Source organism: Cervus canadensis, chromosome 3, assembly GCF_019320065.1.
Source record: "Cervus canadensis isolate Bull #8, Minnesota chromosome 3, ASM1932006v1, whole genome shotgun sequence".
Taxonomy (NCBI): domain Eukaryota; kingdom Metazoa; phylum Chordata; class Mammalia; order Artiodactyla; family Cervidae; genus Cervus; species Cervus canadensis.
Genome location: NC_057388.1, coordinates 56306838 through 56323377, shown reverse-complemented (window position 1 = coordinate 56323377; position 16540 = coordinate 56306838). Strand labels below are relative to the sequence as shown.

At 37.7% G+C, this 16540-nt stretch overlaps 1 protein-coding gene across 1 annotated transcript in view; it reads left to right on the top strand.

The window, feature by feature from the left end:
* The first annotated feature begins 238 nt into the window (after positions 1 to 238).
* The window catches only part of GPR141 (G protein-coupled receptor 141), a 53130-nt gene continuing 36828 nt past the window's right edge, over positions 239 to 16540 (top strand). Inside the window, exon 1 of the mRNA XM_043463185.1 lies at positions 239 to 363. The gene's annotated coding sequence lies outside the window, so the exon portion shown is untranslated. The remainder of the gene's footprint in view (positions 364 to 16540) is intronic.

Genomic DNA, 16540 nt, shown 5'->3' with positions numbered 1-16540 from the left:
CCCATTCTCTACAAAATTCAGTTTGAATGCTTTTTTATAATGGATTCTCATAGTAGTCCTAAAACCTTAAAAAATATTTGACAGTTGGCCTTCCTGTAATTTTGCAACTTGGAGTTCATCTTAAGAGCTTGGTTTTTCAATACTAATGTGTCTGAAATTATCTTGAGGTTTTGTGGTTGCTGGTGATTCTCTGCAAAACCTAAAACACTAGCTTCCTTTTGCTTGGTGAACTGTCTAGGCTGTGTGAGTGCTCGCAGACCAGGGAAATGCCCAAGCAGCTTTGCTATTAGAAAAGAATTCTGTTTGGAAGTCTGTCAGGTGGCCCAACTCTACACATTTCCCTGAGAAGTCTGTCTTATTCAGGTAAGTGCAAAATATTTGAGCTGGGGGGCATGTATATGGAGGTTATGCATAAAGAGAGCATGCTGGACTTGCCAAAGCTGTTCTAATTCAGAATCTCCACACAGTCTTACTGTAAAAAAAACAAGTTTATTTACACTGACCACAACTCCTTGTTTTAGAAAGAATTATCTGTTCTTCCTGTGTAGTACACATGATGTTGAGGGTGACACCCAATTTTTATTAGGGTTTAAATATGAACAAAAATGTTCTCAGAATGTGTCAGAAAAAAAAGAATTCTGCCTAAAAACATCATATAAGACGTCTTTAGGGAATCTGATATTGTTTTCACATACTATTCAAATGTTTATCTTTGAAGCAGTTCTAGTATTTTTATTGTGAAAATCTTTAAACTCTATCATTTGTAATATTGTCATACATACTTTGAAACCATTCTGGCAACCCTAACTGATAGAAGAAATCAGTAGTAATTAGGTGCTTTGAAATTTCTTAAAGAATATATTCAAAATAGCACATGTGATTTTGTGATAATAGTCATCATAGTCATCATAATTCTTTGTATTTCATGTTTATAGTACTACATTACAGGAGAATCTGAAGATAACTTTGAAAATCACTTAATTAGAAGTTAACAATAGCATCTGTTCAAGTATTTTGCTTTAAGTAAATTCCTTCCATACCATTATTTCTGTTTACAAAAGGTATTACGTTTCAAACATGTGGAATAGAAAATACTCAAAGTAAAAAAAAAAAAATAGTAACACACAACCTGAGTTTGAGAGCTTAGTCTTGCTTCTTTAACAAATTTGTAAGGATTTTGGGTAGGTCACTAAGTTCTCTGGATTTCAATTTCCTGCAAAATGTCCAATTATTTACCTAAGAAATTGTTTATTAAGTACTCCAAGTACTCCTGTTTTCTTTTTATTGGGTTTAATTCAATCAATAAGTTAGTCAATATTTTAATTGATTAACAGGAGTAATGAGAGACCAATGGATGAGAAATCAAGTGGTATGAATCCTAGTCCTCTGTTTTCTAGTAACTGAGTGATTTGAAAGATATTTTCTAACCATTCTAGGGCAAGGATTGGCAAATTTTTTTCTATAGGGACTAGAAAGAATAATTTAGGTTTTGCAAGTCAATAGGCAAAATTGAAGATAATGTACAGGCTCTTACATAACTGTTTAAAATGTAACTATATGAAAATGTAAAAGCCATTCTTACCTCAGGCTATAAAAGAAGGAGAAATGTACCGGATCTGGCCTCAAGGCCATACTTTTCCAGTTCTGATTCTTGGGAATGATTTTTAACAACTATAAAATGGAAGATATAGACTCATTCATGTGACCCCAAAGGAGTTCATGAATGATACTTAAGGTAATTCACCAATCCCCTCATATTGTATACAAAAATCTGAGTGTTTGTAAGTATGTGCTTTTTTAATGGGGAAAAAAAAACTCCCTCAGATTTCCTTAAGAGCAGGAATGGAACTTCCCAGGTGGCACAGTGGTAAAGAATCCACCTGCCAATGCAGGAAGCACAAGAGGTGCAGGTTCGATCCCAGGGTGAAGAAGATACCTGGGAGTAGTAAATGGCAACATACTCCAGTTTTCTTACCTGGGAAATCCCATGAACAGGCCTGACAGGAGTCGGAACCAACTGAGCATACATTCTGGAATGGTGTTTGTCACATACTGAGTATTCAAAATCTCTGGAGTGAATATATAAATGAGTGAAAGAATGAATGAATGGAAAGTTAAAGACACCATCATTGAGATTATGTAGCATAGCTACTGAAGGCATAGAGCCCCAAATGCTCTAAAAATAGTGGTTGCTAAATCCAAAGATTGCCTTTTCTTTCAAATTTGGATGTAACTTGGATTTCAAAATACTTGGTCAACTAAAGATTGCAGTTCCTGGAGATTATGTCATTTTTTAAAAAGAGTGAAGTTGGTTGAATTTAATTCACACATTACAGGTTCTCCCAGTAACCTAGCCTCTGGAATCGGAGGATTGGAGAGTGAAGCTTTGTTCATGAGTAGCGGCACTCTTGGCATCAGGCAGGAGACTGTACTGGCTGGAGCGTTACCCATAAATGGAAGGTTTTCCTGGGCAATTCAAAAATCAGACCTAATAGAATTTAGGATAGCAGTCTGCTCCCTGACACAGAAGTTCAGTCTGGCCTTCAGAGCCTGGTTAACTGATGACACCAAAATCTGAGCTCCGTTGGCTGGGGAGTCCCCACAGTGACCTGAAGTGGGAAATGGCTTGAGATCCAAACATACCTCTTTTCTCTCTCTAGGAATAATTTCATTTTCTGAAAGAGCAATTCAATCTACAATAGCTGGTTTACAGTTCATTCATTTCTTTAGGGAAATTCAAATTTTAAGATTGAAAACAATGTAAGAAATGCGTACTGAAAAAACCTACACAGCTTTGTATAATCTGGTACTATGCCTGAAACATCCTTATTCAAAGAGTGTATCCCACCTCCTCCCCTCCCTACACTATCCCTCCACCTCAGAAACAGCAACTTGCAGTTTACTGTGTGGTGTGATTACAGAGTGCACCTGTGCAGTATCTATGTGTTAAAGGGTACATGGTTAGATAGCATCACTGACTCAATGGACCTGAGTTTGAGCAAACCCCAGGAGATAGTGAAGGACAAGGAAGCCTGGCATGCCCAGTCCATGGGGTTACAGAGAGTCGGATATGACTTAGCAACAGAACAACAACAATAATTTGTTCAGCTACATAGAGGTTGTGATGGAGTCATATCCCTGGATCTGCTTAGAGGTTAAGATTAGTCCCAGACAGAGTCCAAAAACCAAAACCTTCATGCATGGAATCTCAAATATGTAACTCATTTCTGTTCTTGGTCCAAGGTCTCACTTAAACGATGACAGGAAGCTCAACCTCCTCTTGAGGATTTCTGAGACCTGATTTGCATATGGTACAAATCTGAGACAGAGGGTGTCCTTCACTCTTACTGCTGTCCTTGCGTCTGTCTGTAGGTCATCTTCCCAGTTGTCTGGGCTGCTTTATTCCAACAGGTAGACAAGGCCCTTCCGATTCCCTCTCACACACAACTAACTTGAATCCGTGACAGACTTTGTTGGGACAAACTCTTGCTGGGGCCAGATAATCAGTATTTTAGGTGTTGTGGGCCATACAATCTCTGTTGTAACTACTTCATTCTCCAGTTGTAGCATAAAAACAGCCAGAGAAGATACATAAATAAATAAACATTGCTGTGATCAGATAAAAACTTTACGCACATAGCTGGCCCATAGACTATAGTTTGCTGGCCCATGAACTATATTGAAGGCTTGATAATAGCTTAAGAAATCACAATGTTTTAGAAAGAAATGAACAATTTCTAACCTAGGGAGCATGTTCTTCCCAATAGCCATTCTCATTAGTCCTTGTTTGAGGTCATGCTGCTGGGGTCTACTTATCATCCCAGGCAGAGGTCTTTTCTCTTCCTTATCTTTACATCCACAAATTCAAGTCTCTTCCTTCCTGCATTAGTCCCCAGTTAGAGGATATAAAAAATTAGTTCATATCATAATCATCTCTGAAGAGCAAGTCCCATTGAACAGAAATGTGGTCTGTCTAGGTCTGAAGCATGTTCCCGGACCCACAGCCGCACTTACCTCCCATTTGTACAGCTAAAAGGCTTACCAAAATTTTGCATTCTTGATTAAAAGAACAGTCTGCCCTAAAAACTCTTTTCTTAACTTCTCCTAAAATTTTGGTAAAGTATACATAACAGAAAAATGACCATTTTCACTATTTTTATATGTACAGTTCACTGGCATTAAGTACAGTCATTGCAACTAACACTCTCCAGATCTTTTTCATCATCCCAAGCAAAAACTCTGTGCCTTTTAAACAGTAACTTCCCATTCCTCCCTGCCCTGGCCCTTGGTAACCACCATTTTATTTTATGTTTCTTTGAGTCTGACTATTCAAAGTTATTCACATAAATGGAATCATGGTATCTGTTCTTTTGTGTAAAAAGCAAATTCTGGCTTGTATTCTTAAAATTACATGAAAAAATAAACTGCCTGTCTATTCTGGCTTCAAGCTTTCTCTTGTCTAGAGATACTGGGGACTAGAGAACACCTGACTCTATTAGTCAGTTCAGTCACTCAGTCGTGTCCGACTCTTTGTGACCCCATGGACTGCAGCTTGCCAGGCCTCCTGTCCATCACCAACTTCCGGAGTCCAAACTCATGCCCATTGAGTTGGTGATGCCATCCAACCATCTTATCCTCTGTCATCCCCTTCTCCTCCTGCCTTCAATCTTTCTCAGCATCAGGGTCTTTTCCAATGAGTCAGTTCTTCACATCAGGTGGCCAAATTATTGGAGCTTCAGCTTCAGCATCTGACCTTTCAATGAATATTCAGAACTGATTTTTTTTAGGATTAACTGGTTTGATCTCCTTATTGTCCAAGGGACTCTCAAGAGTCTTCTCCAACACCACAGTTCAAACGAGTCAATTCTTTGGCACTCAGCTTCCTTTTTGGTCCAACTCTCACACTGATAACATGACTAATGGAAAAACCATAGCTTTGACTAAACAGACCTCTGTTAATATGCTGTCTAGGTTGGTCATAGCTTTTCTTCCAAGGAGTAAGCATCTTTTTATTTCATGGCTGCAGTCACCATAAGTAGTGATTTTGGAGCCCAAGAAAATAAAGTCTGTCACTGTTTCCATTGTTTCCCCATCTATTTGCCATGAAGTGATGGGACCCGATGCCATAATCTTTGTTTTTTGAATGTTGAGTTTTGAGCCAGCTTTTTCACTTTCCTCTTTCACTTTCTTCAAGAGGCTCTTTAGTTCCTCTTCGATTTCTGTCATAAAGATGGTGTCATCTGCATATCTGAGGTTATTGACTGATCTTTCTTCTGGTAATCTTGATTCTGGCTTGTGCTTCATCGAGCCCGACAGTTTGCATGATGTACTCTGCATATAAGTTAAATAAACAGGGTGGCAATATACAGTCTTGATGTACTCCTTTCCCAAGTTGGAACAAGTCCATTGTTCCATGTCCAGTTGTAACTTCTAACTTCTTGACCTGCATACAGATTACTCAGGAGACAGGGAAGGTGGTCTGGCTCTATACTTTTCATTAGTTATATCCCACTGTTCTCCTGTTTGTTTCCTCAGCATCAACAATTAGGACATCTCATTTTCCCCAAAATGCACATGGCACATTACTTTCTTTGGAATATTGGGATCCATGCCTTTAATGCCACCACATGGCAATGGTTTTAGGAGCTTTGTTTTAGGCACATTACTTTCTTTGGAATATTGGGATCCATGCCTTTAATGCCACCAAATGGCAATGGTTTTAGGAGCTCTGTTTTAGGGGCAGAGTAATGTGTTTATTTCTTATTATTTCACAGCAGGTACAGTGGTACTCATGATTAACTCATCATGGACTGTATAAGATTATTTTAGTGCAGGTCTTATCTTTCCCTACATTGTAATCTCTTTGCAAAGTCATGACCATATCTAAACAGATTATTCTATGCAAGGACTTAATTTAGAGAAACTTTAGTTTGGATTTGAACATAAATTCAAGAATTAAGAAAAAACTGCCACATTCATCAATTACCTCCTTCCTTTCTCCCCCTCTCTCCATCTCTTTCTGTCCATGCTCCTTTAAACAATTTAATCTACCCTATAAATGGGCTTCCCAGGTGGCTCAGTGGTAAAGAATTCACCTGCCAATGCAGCAGATACAGGAGATGTGGATTTTATCCATGGGTTGGGGAGACCCCCTGGAGAAGGAAATATCTATCCACTCCAGTATTCTTGCCTGGAGAATCCCATGGACAGAGGAGCCTGGCAGGCTATAGTCCATGGGATTGCAAAAGTCGGACACTACTTAGTGACCAAACAATACAATACAATACCCTATAAACATCTCTACCAAGAGGAATATTGTTGAATTGGTCTGTTTCAGATCTCTTCCCATGAAGAAAATTTGATGTAAAATTCTTTAGTTTCTCTTGAGTTTTCAGGAAAAAATGTAACAAAAATATAGGAATTATTATATCTACTTCACTCTTTATACTATTGTGGAGAGAAAGACAAACAGAAATATTCAAATATTTGTTTATGTTCTCTGCTTTCCAGGAAGCAACAATATAGCTGGAAAGACAATTTATCTGTGTGGAAAAATGCAAAAGGTCATAAGTCATCATGAGACTCTGGACATCAATGGTTTGACTGATCTCCCTGGGTGACTATGAAGGCTTGTGGTTAGGCGGTTGATTCTTTCTTATCTCATATTCCTAATCTTGTATTTTAAGTGCTAATAGCAGGGACATAACTAACAGCTGCTCCAAGGCATTAAGTCTAAGGGAAAGAGAAATAGAGAAGGTTCTAAGATATTCAGAAAGACAATCTATGCATCCTGGCCCCGTGCCCAGCATGGTGTAATACATACAAGAGAGGCTAACACAGGGGAAGACAGAGGCTTTATTCCTCACTACAATGGCTTTCTTTAGAAAAGACAGATTCTCTCTGCCATTATACACTTCTAAGTGACACACACATCTGCCATGCCCCAGACCCATGTGACTCAGTGGTAAGGAATCCGCCTGCCAATGTAGTTTGATCCCTGGGTTGGGAAGATTCCCTGGAGAAGGAAATGGCAACCCACTCCAGTATTCTTGCCTGGGAAATCCCATGGACAGAGGAACCTGGTGGGCTATGATTCAGGGGGTTGCAAAGAGTCAGACACAGCTGAGCATACACACAGTGAACAGACCTAGTCAGATTCAACAGTCCTCAGCTACTGTGTCAGTAAAAGGTAGATCACAATATCTAACTCAAATGAGAATTATGAAAATAAAAAAAAAAAAAGAACACTTAAAATGCCTGACATAGTATTATTCAATAATTATTACTTTTCTTCCCTATAACCACCACTGTACAGTTTATAGTTTTTAAAATACAATTAAAACAAACTGACATTATTCCCAGCTCACTGTCCCATCTGTCAATGACTTTCAGCCAAAGACCACAGGGACACCGGTAGTTGGACAACTTGAGTTTATGATTCACTGCAGGGAGGGGAGGGTTTAAGGAGGTATGGGATTCACTCTATACTGGATGCTATCAGAAAGCAGAAACAATTTTATGCTCAGCGAGGAAAAGGAAGCCATTAATTTTCAACCAGGAAAGGGGGTATTTGGCATTTTATGGCTAGTCCCGTGACCTTGTGTTTGCCTGTGCTTAGACAAAATTACACAGGGACCTTGTTTTGTCTCATTTTATCAGAGTGACTGTACTCAGGTACTTTCTTCTGAGATGAAACAGAATGTAGGGGGGAAGTTGATATTTACTTAAATATTGATTTAAATGAAGAGATGGAACATTTGGCGGGTACTTTCAGCATCGGGCTTAGCTTTAATCCTCCCAACAGTCTCACATGTATATTATCTACATAAGGTGGGATATAAAGCCAGAGGAGCTGAATTCTAACTACAAAAACTTCTAGTCTGATCTGTTGCTGCCTTCTTGAGCTGCGCTTTGGACACTGTTGGATTTCATGAATAAATTCCTGCCCATCACTCTAAATGGATCACCTACAACTTTACTTCCAACAGAAAAGATCCTTTGACCTATAATCAGAGACTGGCAACAATTTTTATTGTTGTAAAAAGATAGATAGTAAATATTTTGAGTTTGTTAGGCTAATTTGGTCCTTATCATGACTACTCAACTTCCATTGTCACAGGAAAGAGCCATAGACCACATATGAACAGATGCACATTTAACTCTGAAAATTCGGGTTAGGGTGAATGTGCAAACTGACAGTCAGTAACATAGCATCGGAAGAAGATTGCATGTCCACTCAACTTCCAGTTCCCTTTTCATAGATTCCCCTTTTGGCAAGGCATAACATAGTGTCTGAGTTAAAAACAATGATCACCTACCATCAGCATATCAGATTGTCTTCATTTTTGGGTGGAAAGATGGGTTGAGGCACATTGTAGGAGATGTTCTACTCAGTCTCCCCAAGGATATGTGACGCCACTGCTCCGGTAAAAAGAGATTTTTTTTTATTAGAATCTCCCATTCTTCAAATGTGCAGAAAAATGAAGGTGTGTATGGGTAACTGACACATATATTTTTATAATTTCATACTTAAAATTGCATATCACACAATGATATTTTTCAGGTAAATTGAAACAGTCGTATAGTTTATATATTCATTTATATTGTTTACCCAAATCCTACATATTTCTATGATATTGCCTAGTAGGCAATATTGTTTTTTACAGAGGAGTCCAACCTATGTTCTTCTCCTCCCATAAAGCTTAATTTAAAATGCATCTGCCCCAGGAAATCTATGAATAACCTAACCTGGGTGCTTCATCCTTCCAGTTCAACCAGGATTTTTACCCTCCGTTTAAAGTATGAATAAAACAGACTGAAGCAAATATGGACCCCAATGATGCATGAAACTATATCATTGTGATGGGACATCCTTATAGTATATATACTTCTAAGAGTTCCATATGAAAATTAGGGACAATAAATCTCACAATTCATGTCTGATGAGGTAAGTTAAAAATAAGTCTTCTAAGTGCTCAAAATGGAGTATGGCAGAAAGAGAATGTATTAATATTTTCCCTGATAAGCCCTGTCATCTCAACTCTCTTTTAGTTTATTCCCATCTAGAGTTGCCAAATTTAGGAAATAAAATTCAGGACTCCCTGTTAAATCTGAATTTCAGATAAATGTCAATAATTTTTTTAGTATAAGTATGTCCCATATATTGCATGGGATACATATACAAAAATAATTATTTGTTATTTATCTGGATTTAAATCTGAATACTCTGTATTTTATCTGTCAACTCTACATGCAAATCCTAAGGTTCAGTTTTCACATAGTGAGTTTTCTGATTTGACAGAATTTGATTCAATTTCCTGTTCAGCCACATAAGAGCCCTTAGGCAGCCTATTAATACTTAGCCTGGAGGTAATAATTCACATTGTGGAGAGTCATCATAAGGATTGTAAGGAAAGAGTGCAAATAAACCACACGGGTGAGGGCCAGGAATAAGCAGGTGCTCAACAAGCATTGGCCAGATGTTTATTTCCTTTTCTTCCTTGAACTTCTTTCTCTTCTTCCCCTAATCTTTCTGAAAAGAATTAGGTGCTACTCCCTAATAGACTGTACCTATTTAATACAGCATTTATTATACATGACTTATGGCCTGTTTTGTAATGATAATGGATACATTAACTTCTTTCTTCCATTCCTTCCTTTCTTACTTTTTATTTCTTTAGAGTTTGCCAGGTATAGCATTTTAATTTTTTTTTCTTTTAAGTTTTCCAGGCCCTTTTATTTAAGATGTATCTAAATAATGGATTCCAATGGATTTTTAAACATAAATCTGAGAATCTTTTTTGACTGTGAGCTTTGGTCCACTTAAATGAATTATTAATGAAATGTGCATCTAGTTCTACCTTTAAATTTTTTGCTATCTATTTGTACGCCTTGTTGTAGGCTTCATTTTCTCCCCCCTTCCTTCCTTTCTCCTGTCTTTCCTTCTCTCCTATGTTCTTTTCTTTTGGACTAACTGAATTTGCTTTTTCTTCACCTCATTTTCCCCTGTTACTAGTTTGGAAGATAAGCATTCTATTTTTATTATTCTAGTGCTGTTAAAGAATTATGAACTTCCATGTAGTTTAAAAACCCTGGAAGTTAAACAATGTCTTACTTTCATCCTCAGTAATACACAGATCTTAGAATACATTGACAAAGAACCCCCTCCCAACTTGTATTTTTATATGTAAAACTTCCATGATATTATCACACAATATTTTAGTAGTGTTTTGTATTTTTATCCAATAGAAAATTATTGTTATTTTATACAGAATCTGATTAGACTCACCATATATTTAGTTTCTTTGATTAACATTCCTTTTCTTTGTAACTTAGACTTTCCTTCTTGTATAACTTTGTTTCTTTCTTAAATATATCCTATACATGTTCCTTTAGAAAGAATACATTGGTGTTAGTCTCTTTCAATTTTCATTTGTACAAAAGGTCTTTTTCTTGTCCACATTCTTGGAAGACAATTTTGCTGTGTATGCTCTGTAGGTTGATGGTTACTTTCACTCACTGTTCAAGGTAATATCATATCATATTCTTGCCTCCACTGCTGCTTTTAAAAACCCACCTATCTCTGAAATGCCTTTTCTTTTTAGGTGATCCATCCTTTCTAACTGGCTGCCTTAAAGATCAGCATCTCTTTTTCCTTAGTATTCTGCAGTTTCACTAGGCTGTGTCTAGGTACGGGTTTCTTCTTATTCACCGTGCTTAAGATTTTTTGACCTTACTGAACCTGATGGTCAATGTTTTTCATCAAATCTGGAAAATTCTCAGCCATTATCTCTGAGAAAATTGCCTTTACTTTGCTCTCTATCATTTCTTCTGGAACAAATTTAACCTCCATGTCACTTTTCTTTTGTGCTAAGAAAATTATACAATGGGCTTGCTCTTATTATTTTCCTTTCTGAGCTGCATTCTGAGAAACTTTTTTCATATCTATTTTAGAGCTCACCAATTTTTATTTTCTTTGTCGAATATGTCTTTTGAGATTCTGCTTCTATTGATATATGTTTCATTTTCAAAGATTTTCAGTTATTTTGCAAACTGCATGATCAATTTAAAAATCACGTATGTTAAATATTTTGTTTACATATTTATATTTGCATTGGCATTTGTGTCTGCCATGTGGTTTTTAGCCAGATATCCAGAAACCCTAGGCCAGTTTGAAAACTGCTTGTACCGGCCTCTCTTCAGTTTGCTGGGAAAACACTGAAGGAGGGGATAAAGTGAGCTTTGTGACTTGTTAAACCTAATTTAAAATGACAAAAATATGAAAGTCTGATAGAAAAGAAACCAAACCCTGAGGTTGGGAATTCAATTTGAGATTCAGACAGTGGTTTTCATTCTTGGATGCCCATTGGAAACATCTGAAGAGCATTGAAAAAATATGGATACTTAGGCCCCTTCCCAGAAGTGAGAGCCATGCACTAGTGTTTTCCAAAAACTTCCAGGCATTTCTACCACGGAGCCAGCATTGATGCATCAACCAGAGTATCATGGAAATAGCAACACTCTAGGTGTTCCAAACAGGGAGGAACTTAATGTAGAGGATGAGAGGCTGCAACACCATTGGAAGGGCTATAAGAATAAAGATTAGAAGCAGGTGCTGATTTTTTTCTGGAAATCAGGAGGTACAGGAATCTCAGAAAAGCACCACTGAAAACTACAGCTATGCATGCTCCAAGGAGGGTTATTCAGAGGAAGACTGAGACCCTTCATTAGCAGAGTTTATTTGCTCTTGTCTAAGTCCCCAGGCTGGATGCTGTTGACACAGAAAGAGTCATGGCATCTCTTCAATTTCACCTTCAGATTGCCATGGGGATACTTACTACTGGTGGCATTTAACACTAAACCCTTTGGTCAGAGACCCCAGGGGATGCAGGGAAGGGGGAAAATGGTGCAACTTTGTCAACAGATTGAGAATCACTGGTTTGGGATGGGTGAACCTCCAAAATTCAAAACTCAAAGGGACTCAGGCCTGTCAGTAACTCTGAATATCAAAATGCTTATAAAAGATCCATGAAGGCAGTTTGAGGTTAAACTCTCCCAGTGGAGAGAAATTTTCTCAATCCTCCAGATTTCTGTAAGTACTAAGAGGAAGTGGAAATATCTTTTATCACCCTACAGTGCCTTTAACTTTTCCAACAGTGCTAAAGAATTCACAAATGAATCATGAAAAGAATCTATGAGAAGAATCTTAGTCACACGAATCAAAAGCTATACTTTGCAGAGACAGCTGAATCTGGTATACAAATGGAGAGGTTTAAAGATGGAGTCCATGAAAATGCAACTGTTAATAAAAGGAAAAAGCATCTTTGTTCTTCATGCCATTGCCTTTTAACAAGCAAGTGACAGTGTGAATATTGTAAGGCTATTTTCTTTCTTTCTATTTTTTTTTTTTTTTTTACATAAGTCATACAGGCCATATCGCTCAGTCATGTCCAACTCTTTGCAACCTCATGGACTATACAGTCCATGGACTTCTCCAGGTCAGAATATTGGAGTGGATAGCCTTTCCCTTCTCCAGGGTATCTTCCCAACTCAGGAATCGAACCCAGGTCTCCCACATTGCAGGCAGAATCTTTACCAGCTGAGCCACAAGGGAAGCCCAAGAATACTGGAGAGGGTAGCCTATCCCTTCTCCAGCGGATTTTCCTGACCCAGGAATCGAACCAGAGTCTCCTGCATTGCAGGCAAATTCTTTACCAGCTGAGCTATCAGGGAAACCCAGGCTGGCATGGGTTAAGAAAAATTTTAAAAAGCCCTTCTCTTGGTGGTTCCTCTCCTGTTCCCTCTTTCTGAGAGTAACCACCCGCTTGGTGTGTTCCCTAGTTCTCTATCACTGTTATGACCTCTTCCTCTTTCTCTCCTACACTTCCTCAACCTTCTTCTCTTCTTCCCTTTGTCTCCTTCCTGTTAAAGTGTCTGATAGTGGAGCCAGTCAAAGATGTGGTCAGATCTGTATGTGGTTTCTCAGAGGTGGGGTCTGCTCAGACCCTGTGCCCATGGGAAAAATATCACGCTAGAGTTAGACAGCTAGTACCTCCTAGACCATCTTCTGTCATAATATTGAATGTACACTGTGTGTCAAGATGTGCTTAGAACCATGATTTGTACCTACTTTGTACCTTGTATATCACTATTACTAAAATGTTCACAAAAGTTTTACAAAGTGAATAATCTCATTATTCCCATTTTATACATGAAAAATCTGTAGGTTTTAAACAGATTGATTAACTTGCTCAATTTCAAGTGGCTAACATCCTAAAAGATGTTTACTCCTTGGAAGAAAATTTATGACCAACGTAGATAGCATATTAAAAAGCAGAGACATTACTTTGCCAACAAAAATCCATCTAGTCAAACCTATGGTTTTTCCAGTCGTCATGTATGGATATGAGAGTTGGACTGTAAAGAAAGCTGAGCACCGAAGAATTGATGTTTTTGAATTGTGGTGTTGGAGAAGACTCTTGAGTGTCCCTTGGACAGCAAGGAGATCCAACCAGCCCATCCTAAAGGAAATCAGTCTTGAATATTCATTGGAAGGACTGATGCTGAAGCTGAAACTCCAATACTTTGGCCACCTGATGTGAAGAACTGACTCATTTGAAACGACCCTGGTGCTGGAAAAGACTGAAGGCAGGAGGAGAAGGGGACAACAGAGGCTGAGGTGGTTGGGTGGCATGACCAACTGGATGGACATGAGTTTGAGTAAACTCCGGGAGTTGATGATGGACAGGAAGGCCTGGAGTGCCTCAGTCCATGGGGTCACAAAGAGTCGTACACGACTGAGCAACTGAACTGAACTGAACATCCTGATCAAGTGGTGAGCAACCCAGTGCGTTCTGAGTTTTCCTGATTATGTTTATGCTTCCAGTTCTGCCACTATAATTTAAGAAGGACACTGGCAAACTAGAATGTCCAAATCATCTGGCTATATGAGGAGGTGCTGGAAACTATGCCACCTTTATCACCTTTATCAATGATGAACATTTATGGAGTGCAGTGTCTATTCCAAATCTTATGATGTGTTTCATGTAGACTATCCACATGCAAGTAAAATATTTAGAGCAATAACTTTGTGAAATATGTAATATTATAATCCTCCAACTGACAGATAAGGAAAGTGAGGTATGGGGATATTAGTTAAGTTGCTCAAGCTGGCCAAGCTAGTGAATAATAAAGCCAAGACTTCAGTGTCAAAGTTTATAATCCCACATTATGCTGGAAACCTTAGTTACTTGTCTGAATAAGAAAAGATGACAACATACAGAAGTTGAGAGAAAAGGCAGATGACAGGAATATACAGTTGATGAAAAATATAATTTTAAAAGGAAAAATACTTTTTTCAATGCTAACTTCCCTTCTGTATCTTATGAAAATTACTGTTCTTCCTCTTCTCCCCTTTTTGTTCTTAAACAAAGTAAAAGTGACACCTCAAGGAAAATAGGAAAAACATTTATGTTGTAAAGATCCCCAAAATAGAACTATAACTATGGTGAGGTTGTTAGAGGAAGGTAGACTTCTGTTCAATATAATAAAGAACTTTCCAGCTATTATTTTTATCTAACAACATCACAGACTGTCTCAAAAAAAAATAATGGGAATTTTATGAAACTGAAAGTGTCTTCGTGTATATGAAAGAAATTTCTTAAATTGAAAACATACACATTGTAAAGTGTATGACCTCTTAGATAATATGAGACCTCTGAGATGCTTTGGATCTAGAAGTTAGTTCATTTAAACCATCACGGAAGCCCAGTAGATTTAAGAATGCAATTTTATACATGGCCATATTGAAGCATGACGAGGAAAAATGGCTGAACCTAGGTAAAGGGCTAATTTAGTCATTGAACTGAGCTCTGATCTAGTCTTTCATTCTGTTGGCAATTTTTGTCCAGTTGTCTCCCAACAAATTACTTGGCAAAAAAACCGGCCAAATGCAGTCTGTGTTCCAATTATGCACAGAGTTGCTGTTCTTCCTAAATTTATTTTTGTTCTAAGAGACACATTTCTTCCTCCACAGCTTAATGGGAGTTCTAACAGGGTGGTGACAAAGGAGGGTATCATCCCCAAGGAGCAGTGAAAGCTAAGAGTGCCCTCCTAAGACTTGGAAAAATGAGTAAATGATGTTGTCTGAGCAGAATTCAGTGTTTCAGGAGAGGCATGAGTCCCTCTTGGGAAAAGGCAGACGACTTCAGGAAACCGGTGATGGGGATCAGGAGGACAGGTGCAGGGACTGCCCCCAGACAGACAGGACCCTTTCTTTGTACAAACTTTGGCTTCACTATACAGGAGGGTTTGCGCAGAAACAAAATGCCAAAGTCCAAATGCCTTGCTTAAAGTACTCATTCAAAATAGTAACAATAATAATGGCAGTTTTCATGGATTACACTCTATGCTCAGGTGTGGTACCTTACCCACATCTTCTCAACATTTTATATTATGTATACAAAGGAAACTGAGAACGTAAAGGTTTATAAAGACTGTATCATACGTTGTGTCTTTTTTATCTTCAAAATGACCTTGAGATGGAGCTGTTATCGTGTTTTTAACTAAGCCAAGGAAAGCTGTATATAGACGTAGAAGCCATAGGCCCTATTCTGAGTGTATCTAAGGCTGCTGTTTGTGTCTGTCACCAAAGTCACTATTATCAGGCAGCTAAGAAATACAGGGAAAACTAGAAGGTCCTACTATATAGCACAGGGAACTATAGTCAATATCTTGTGATCAACCATGATTGAAAAGAATATGAAAAAGAATGTTTGTATATGTGTATATATATACATATATGTATGTATATATAAAATGAATCACTTTCTTATATAGCAGAAATTAACTCATTGTAAATCAACTATACCTCAATACATTAAAAAATTTTTTTTAAGAAAATTGAAATGAGAAAGGAAAAAAAGAAACACAGGACAATTTTACATGATGGAGGAATTACTAGAAGAACTAATGGTTTTAAAATACTTTTGTAATAATGAAAATTATATTCCTTTACTGAAGAAAATTTGGCAAACACTGAAAAAGTCTGCAGAAAGGGAAATAAAAAGTATTCATGATCCACCTTCCCAAAGCAACTGCTCAAATATTTGATAAAATCACTTTTAATAAATACATTTATTCAGATAATACAGTAGAGATCATTTATCACAGGAGTCATTTATTATTTTCTATTTCATTTAATATTTCTTTATAAGCATTATTTTAGTGATACAGTAGGTCAGAGGTATGTAGCAGAATTAACTTATGGTTAGCAAGGCTCTTTGCATCTAGTCTGTACATTTTGCACACACTGCTGGTATTGCTGTTAGTAATTCCTAGCAGAGGGTTTACGGCCTCGAAGAGCATGACTGCTATTCATGAACTTGCCATACACTGCCAAATGGATTTCTAGAAATGTGGTCTCCATTTCAACTCTAATGAGCAGTGTTACCTTATCTTTGCCAGCACTGAGAATGTCACAATATTTCACTTCAGCGGATGAAGAAGATCTTATTGCTGTGTTGATTTTCACTGATGGCAA